Raw genomic sequence first — 8,826 nt, 5'->3', positions numbered from 1 at the left:
AAAAGCTGCAAGAACATCTATCCATAAAACACTGCTGCAAGTACACTGCCAATGCTGCTACAGGACAGCTCTCACCTCATGTCCTGGGAATCACTTTTTCTAAATAGAAAATACCCTGGACTGGAATAAACCTTCTTATTAATGATTTCTCCTAAATACTCAGCAGTAGTCTCTGAATTCAGATAAAGCCTTGCAAAATGTTATCCATACCTTTCTGCATTCACTGCTATCTTTTGGAAAAAGGAGAAGATATGTTGTTAAATATCTCAGAGGGGAAAATCAGAGTGAGTACACTTGAAAAATTAAGATATCTCTGTATAAATATTTTTTTCATGTATATTTGGGAAGAAAGTCAGGATGGCCAAATGGATTTCATAAATCAGTGCTGCAGATTGAAATGCTTTATTGCAGCAAATCACTTTACACTGTGGAAACAAACTAAGAATCATGCATCAGTTTCTAATAACAAAGTAATTATTAAGATTCTTAAATAGCAGAAATCCCCTAAACCTTCTCTAATGCCCATCATTTTTCCTTGCTGTTACTCCAGACAGTGTTCCAGTGGCCGTTTCCTCCCCATGCTGACCAGTTGTGCCAAAGCCGTGTGAGGAGCAGTAGAAGACTGCTCAGCCTGTTTTTCTCATCTGATAGTTCAGGTCCATGGTATTTGCTAGAAAGCTAATGCTGAGAGAATTAGTAAAATACTTTGTAAAACCCAGGTTTTTTTGAAAGTTTAAATCTACTTGTGTTAAATTTTCCCTTTTTTTTTCCTTTCTCTGCAAGTATCAAAGGCTTCTTTGCCCTCTCCTGCTTTACCTTTTCCTTGTTTCCCCATGCTTTCTTATATTCAAATGCATTCCTTTATAAGCAAAAATATTTACTACTAAAACCAAAGGAGATGAATCAGAAATTGGAGAAGATACCAAATATTGCTTCTTGGAATTGTGACATGTATCCTTGTTTCCCAAACAGAGGATTTCAAGATTCATACTGCTATTTTTCTATTCCATTATATCAAAGCTTCTTGTGAATCCTTCATTATTTGCTTTACAGAGAATTGTGACATGTGACACAATGGGATACAGATTTCAACTCCATTTGGATCTGCAGTGGGATCTCCAGGAACGCTGGCATGTAAGTAAATCCTAGAATCTGGCTGTTTTGGCAAATGTCAGCTCTCAGCAAACGCTTAAATGTGCCAGTAGAAGCCCTCCATAATAATCTTACAGCCAGTATCTGAATAGGGAATTCTGATCTATTGTCTTAATTGCTGGTCTAAATTAATTCACATATCCTGAAAGGTAATAGAAAGTATTTAGGATCATTGTATGAAGCTCGTGCAGGTGCATCCTCCAGTGCTGTATTCTCTGTAGGTTATCTCACTGCTTTATCTCTCCCTCCCCCTAACATGAATCATTTTTAAAAAAATAATTTTCAAAGGAATTCAGCAGGAATTATTTATTACAATTTTTTTTTTGAAAACTGAAAGAACTAGATGAATTGCATTGTATTTTTTAGTATTTGAAACATCAGAAAGAAATATGATAGGAAAATTAATATTTGACACTTGTGTCCATTAATGAAATTGGAAGGGATTTCCAGTTTACTGATAAGGCACTTCTGAAGACCTATTTAGAGTTCCAGCCTGAGCATGACACTGATGAAAGAGGTGAAGGAAAAAATATTCATGGACCAAATGAAAAGGGAGTAGAAAGCAGAAATATTTAGAGCACAGGGGGCTAAAATGGCACTGGGTAACTGCAATAATTTCAGGGAACAAGGAAAAAATGAGAAGTCCCTGAGAGGAAGCTATATATTTTAGGAACTGAACTGACCTTGAAATTAAGATTGAGGCATTGCTACATTTCTGTTGCTCAAATAAGCAGAAGATTTTCTCTGACAAATAGTTTGGGCTTTTTTCCTTCTGCTTCCCAGCACCCTAAAACTGTTCATTATCACCACATCAAAAAAGACAGATAGAGGTATTGTAGAACAGATGAGACATGAAACTTAAGTGAAAAATGTGTAGATTTTGTTTACTTGTTCTTTTGCCAATTACTGACAAAATCTAAATGTAGTTTACTGCTAAGTGAGAGAAGGGTTGTCCTTAAAAAGCAGTCAAAGTTACTTTTCTATTATAAGCTGTATGGGTTTATACCTTTTCTGTCTATTGTCTCTGAATCAATCAGTATAAAACATGCTTGTGGGAGCTGCTGAAATAAATTAACAAAACTGAGGGACATTTACCATTTAGAGATTAGCAGCACAAGAATTCAAATTCCCATCGCTTGCTTTAGCATGGAGAAAAACCTCTCAGCCTACAAACAGTTTAGGAAAAAAAATGAAGCAGGATGAGTCTCATGATCTGTTTATTTTGATCCCTTTTGTGGTTCTTATCTACGTCAGTTTTTTATGTAGGTAAAAAAATTTGCAGTTTAAAAGTTTTCTATTTTGAGTTATTGGCATCATTCCATTCCATTTGAGTTACATAAACAGATCACAGCCCATCACCAGTTGTCAAACCTAGCTGGTTCTTATGACATTAATTTTTCCAATTTCAAATGCACATCATCCATAATTACTGAATACCTAACTTCCACTTCATTCATTTGAATTTGAGGCATAAAACAAGTGCCAGGTGCTTTGCTGAATCAGGAAAGCTGAACAGCACATAGGAAAATTAGAAGTAAGAGCTGCAAAGAAAACCAGATTCACTTCTGCTTGTTGTTTGTAAGTACTTCCCAAAGCTGCTCAGAGCTCACATGGAAGCTGCAATATCAAATAAAATGGCAGTGAAAACAAACAGGTAAGGAAAAGGAGAAGTCTGGTAGCATGCAGGGAAAATGAGGCAGTGCTTCTGCTTCTGTGGCTTCAGTGAATTGCCAGTTTACATCTTAGAAACCTTGCAAGACTGCAGTGAAGCATTTAATGTAATACAGAGGGTTCTGAATGCTGGCACAGAAAAAAATCACAAACCTTGAAGAGCAATGCCATTATCTCAACATTTACAGTGATTAAAATTTTCCAGGCTTTCTATTTTCCCTGTCTCGTCAGGAGTTTTTTCCCTTCTGACTGATCATTCATTTTCAGTCTGTTCTTGAACAGCTTTATCAAATGAAGGCTGGGTGGCTCTGTAATGAGAACACATACAATAAAAGTGCTTTCAATTACATTTTAAAACTGCAAAATATCAAATTACTGCTGTATGAGGACACTCCATTGAAAACTACAGGATTACAAGAGAGGTCATTATGTTTCCCTGCTATATGACTTTCAAGTATAATACCAGGGTGTCTCCTTAAATATGATTCATTGAAAATGTTACAGTGAACAAACCAATTCTTCGTTTCTAGAGCCCTGCAATCAATTAAAGAGTTCATACAAAGCAAGGAACAGTGTAAACTTTAATTTCTTTATTTTGATCACTACTGGAACTTTTGGATGGTAAAATAGAAAGTATTTTCTTAAAATGTGATCTAATTTTCACTTTATCTGTGATTTACTGAATTCTAATATTTCTCCTCATTGCAGTTCTATCCATAAATGCTACTTCCTTTCATCTTTTGGTTCTCCTTCACCAGCTAACATTGGGCAGGTAGAGAACTGATAGACTTGCAGGAGATCCAAGCTTAGCTCCTTATTTTGTCATTCCCACGATGCCTCTCAGAAATTAATGTTCCAATGTAGTTAAGTTCCATTTGCAAAAGACCATTTAGATACTCAGAAAGCAGTGAAGCAGAAGTGCTGAATCACTTGGTTTTAGAAACCTTACCCAAATCTCTCTGTGGTCAAGTTCCCAGTTTCTCAAGTCAGTCTTTCTTAATCACTGGGATTACAGATTTTTCAAAGACACCATGTCTGGCACAAATCACTTTTTTTGTAAGAAAACACCAAGCCTCAGGCCTTTCCATTCAGCATTAATTTTACCTGCCTAACTATTAATATCACACACCTATTAATAAAGTTGCTTAGGGCAACACAGCAGTTGTGTTCACTAGAATAAGCCATGAGTGCAGTTTCCAAAGCAGGAAAGGTGGGAGTTGTTTCCTGCAGTATCACCTGGAGCACCCCAGTCTCAGGGTGGGCATGAGGTCCTCCAGCAGTTTGTTCCCTGGGCACGAGGAGGGTCCTGTCAGGAGTGAAAGGTTTGTGCCATGCTCAAGGTTCAGATCATGAGGGGCTGTGAAAGAGAAGCAGAAAGTGGATTTCATTACCAGCAAACAAAAATCGTGACTGCAGTTCCCAAGTGGAGCCCCAGACCAAACTTAGACCACTCAGTAAAGTGTGTGCATGGAAACAGGAGCAGCAGGATTCCTGGGTGTGGGAATTCCTGGGAGCTCTGCACAGTGCGCAGGTCACTCACAGAGCTCTGTCCATGCCCTCTGGCTTTGGAGCAGGTACCACAGAGCCCAATGGCTCCACCATCACACACAGATGAGGGAATCTCACATTGCAAGCATCAGCTTTGTGCAATTTTAAGAGCATACTTTGCTTTTTACACATTTTTGTGGTATCACGGAACACTATATTCCTGCTGGCAGATGGAATGCATGGTTTACCAGAACTGAGTTAACTCTCAAAAGCAAATCTGTTTTCCTCTCCCCTTGGCAGATCCTGCCTAAGAACAACATGCCTCTCTTCAAGGCTGCATAGGGCCAAACCTCAGGCAGCAGGGCCTCTGATTCCTGCACTGCTTGCACACCTGAAAGGGGTGTTTCTGTAGCATTTACTCTTCTAGACTGCACGAAAAGCATCATATGGTACTGAGATTCCAAACAATTTTTACTTATTTCCTGCTTGATTTGTATTATACATTAAGGATTGTTGTCTAATGATTTGCTTTCTGTTGTTCATTGAGCAACTCAGCTTCCAGCTGTGATAACAAAAACATCTGTCCTTTTGCTGCTGCTAACGTGGGAGGCCATATGGGCACTGAGAAATTCACAGGACGAGAGCTGCATGGTAATGATCAGCAACTTTCCTTCTTGCACAAGGGGTTTTGTGATGATATAAAGTGTGATAGAGTAGCACCATAAAATACCAGAAAAATTCAGGTGAGCTCTCTGGAGGTCACCTAGTCAGAGCAGAGCTGGCTAGGTCAGGTTGCTCACAGCCTGGTACAGTCATAGTCCAGGTAATTATCAAAGGTGCATGAACTGGACTAAAACCGATGGGGAATAATTCTGTCAGTGCCCCTCAGACCATTTATTCCTGTCCAATCAATCCATTAATATACAGAAAGGAGTATTAGGCATGACTTCAAATGTTCCATCCTCCTTAACATTAAAAAAATGTATTTGTGTAGTTCCAGCTATTGATTGCACCAAATGGGGATCGTGTCAATATTCATAAACACCTGAAGGGAGGGTGCAAATTGAAAACAGGGAATAATGGCATTTTTTAAAGCCAGCATGCCAAAGCTACAAGGAAATTGTGCATGTGCAAAGATATTTACAGTTATGAGTACAAACTAAGTAAAAATGCCCGTGATTGCTCTGACCTTCAACTCATTACATTACTAATTACCTTCCATATAAAATAAACATGTTTTAATTATATTTATGCACAAGTTCATCTGAAGTTTGGATAAACATTCATGAATAAATGAAAAACCCAATGAACACCAGACTTTATAAGAAAAACACTGACAGAAGATTTAATTGTAGCTTTGAGAGTGGTTCTGATGCAACATCAGCCCACCTAGCATAATTTTAAATTATATTTGATTACAATGATTATAATCTTTTACATGAAGCAATCACTTGACTGACAATTGCATGGAAGAGAGAATAGAAACCTAGCAACATGGCAATTCCTGTTATTATATATGGACCCTTGAAGAAAGCAAAGTCTGCTTGAAAACTTTGCCTTTAGTATTTGATGTGAGCTGTAATTCAACTCAGTGAAGGATTCTTTAAGTCCTCTGTGTCTGTGAGCAAGAGAGGAGTTCAATGTTCAGGCACCTGTGGATCAAACCCATCATTTCTGAAAGATTTGGCGGGGGTTTTGTGAATGATCCATTAAATGATCCTGAATTTGACATTTTAGACACTATCCCTGACTTTGCTATGTCACTTTACCTGCCCATGTCTCCTTGCTAGGATTGCCTTGGGTGTGTGATGTCCCTCACAGAGCTGGTTTGCTGCCAACAGGGAATTCTACAGCATGTTAAAGGATGGATCTGTCATACATAATTTCAGACATTATAAATCCAGCCTTAAAAGGGTTCCCAACTTGGATTTTAAATGCTTGTCTCCAATTTTCCAAAGTGGTGACTACTTTTGCTACTACAAGTACCACAAGCACTACACCACCAACTGGTGCAAGTGCTTTTAGTGTATGCTACTACTTATAAAATAGTTCTAATCCAGAGCTTCACTTCTCTGCTTTTCATGCTGTCTGGAATATTAAGCCCAGAGATAACAGGCTGCTTACAGGTCATATCAGATATCCTTTAAGTGCATTGGGTTCCCAACACTTCTATCTTGGCAGACTGAACAGTCCAGTGCAGTACAGCTAAATCCCAGTGTGGCTACTACTTCAAGGCTGACAATTCCCATCTACCCCATTTTCTTGAATCATTTAAACCATGAAATATAAAAATACCCTGTTTACAACTATGAACTGAGAATCCCACATTATATCACTCTTCTGCTCTGATCTGTTTAGGGGGAAGAATATAAATTAAGCCTATTTATTTGGCTTTAAATTCTTTTGATTTCTTTATGAAGCACCATGAGGTCTGCAGGTCATGAAGATGTGTCTACATTTTTGTTAGGATTCAGTTAAACTGAGCCAAGAGATATCAAAACCCACCCTCTTTGCCTATAAGATAAAGGTCAAATTGTCATAGTTTAAAAAGTCTCCAGAATACAGAATTTTAACAGAGAAACACCAGTAAACAACTATGTTATATTTATAGTTACATTTATATTTATTCACTGATCAGATTTTCAGATATTCTCCAGAATACAGAATTTCAACAGAGAAACACCAGTAAACAACTATGTTATATTTATAGTTATATTTATATTTATTCACTGATCAGATTTTCAGTGGAGTCTAGAAAAACTAGACACTTGCTATGATAAGAAGCAATTACCACATCACTTTCAGGTTAAATGATTTTATCCAAATGTCAGTAAGAAGTTTACTCAGTTACTTTTATGCCATGTAATTTTTATAAACATGGCCATGGATTATTCAGCACACATACAGAAACAGATAAATTGAGCACTTACTTACCAGATTGTACAGCACTGCAGAAAATCAGATGGAGTATCAGTAGCTGAATTCAAATTCTTTCAAAGTACATGAAGACTAACAAAATCATTCTACTTTTCCCATTAATATAATATTCCTTTTTTTCCGCCTGAGCTCGATTGTTTTCCATGATAAAAGAGATCTTTCTAGCAATAAAACATACTTTTTTTATGCAATTAACAGGGCCAAGAATTTTCTAACAAAGCTACAAAAATCAATTACTGATAAAGAAAATGTTTTGTCCTACTCAGATTTTCTTCTCAAACACACTTCAGTTTTATGCCCTTCTGTCCCACGGATGTGTGTGAGCTGTTCAGGCTGTTTAAAATCAAGGAGCTTTCTCACAGCCACAGGGTGAAAAGTGTGCAACAAGGGCCTCATGTGGGAAAGCAGAGCTAGGTCTGCATAGCATTATGTGATTGCACAATAGAACTTGGGAAATATGGTTTCTAATATTCAGTTTCTGCTATTCTTATCCTGAGGATGATAGCAACCAAAGAATACAGGTTTTTCAGCAAAGTTAAAATTAAAAACAAAATGAGAGGCCAGTACTACCTAGGTGGGAGGTCAAGGAGCACAAACTCAGTGTGTGGCCTTGTCCTTCCTGCCTTTGGAATGAGCCCCTCTGTCTCCTGGGAGCTGAGGGCTGCTGCAAAGCACCCTCCTGTGCTGAGGGTGGTAGGGACAGACACACTGCCTTCCATGCTGCTTTCCACCAGCTTTGCTTCCTGGCTCCTTCTCTGGAAACTGTCCAGCTTCTTTGTTTGTGGGCCCTACAGGAAATTTTCCCAGACTCAAACAGAGGTTCTGCTTTTGAGAAAGTTGAGTTACTGCAGAGAAAACAGGCACAAAGAGAGGAGCAAGGATAGAGATGTTCTGTGACAGCCAAGACATTCTCTGATACCAAGTGTTTCCAACCTGTCTGTTATATTCAGCAGCCAAGTTCCCACTGCCTTGGAATTACCAATTAAAATTCACTTTTATTAATGAATCTTCTCAAAAACACATGACAGCAAACATCCCACACTTATATCTAGTCAGATAAACAAAATGATAAGCAGTGCAAAATAAATACTTTTTGCATGACACCAAGATGAATTTCTGCCTCAAATGGGGAAACCAGCCAGCTGCCTTTGGGTGAGTAAGTTACAGTGATTGTGCTGCTCATGGAACTGAGCATCTGCTCCAGCTTCTTCCTGTGCTCAGACACCAAACAAGTCAAAGCACTGTGGTAAAATCTGTCTTGGATATTGAATACTCTGTGCACAGCAGGCAGCTCCCCTGGTGTGACTCCCCTCTCTTATTCCCTTCCCGCCCACACAAAAAGGGACAGTGTTAGGTTTAAATAACTTATTTCATTTGGTCTATTCAAGTGGTTTTTGACTTTATGTACAATTCAGAGCAATTTCAATCTGTGTGTCCTGCTTTAGTCTGCAAACACTTGCTGTTCAGATATGCTTAGGAGTGCTGGAAGAGCACAGGCTCCAGAGCCTCCTGCTGTACCCCGTGAGCTGATTCTCCATGAAATCCCTCCCAACACTTCTGAGACAGACCTTTGCTCAT

The 8,826-nt window shown here is 38.5% G+C and overlaps 1 long non-coding RNA gene across 1 annotated transcript; it reads right to left on the bottom strand.

Annotated features, from left to right (window-relative positions):
- Positions 1–1,443: 1,443 nt before the first annotated feature.
- On the bottom strand, positions 1,444–7,739 carry LOC118685838 (uncharacterized). The gene is made up of 3 exons (XR_004980049.2): positions 7,246–7,739; positions 4,060–4,180; positions 1,444–3,131 (listed from the first exon to the last, which is right to left on the bottom strand). It is a non-coding gene; the product is annotated as an uncharacterized LOC118685838 (long non-coding RNA).
- Between the last annotated feature and the right edge of the window lie 1,087 nt (positions 7,740–8,826).

The sequence above is a fragment of the Molothrus ater genome, chromosome 4 (assembly GCF_012460135.2).
Source record: "Molothrus ater isolate BHLD 08-10-18 breed brown headed cowbird chromosome 4, BPBGC_Mater_1.1, whole genome shotgun sequence".
NCBI lineage: Eukaryota > Metazoa > Chordata > Aves > Passeriformes > Icteridae > Molothrus > Molothrus ater.
Note: the sequence above shows the minus strand (reverse complement) of the source record. Positions and strands in the feature narration are given on the sequence as shown.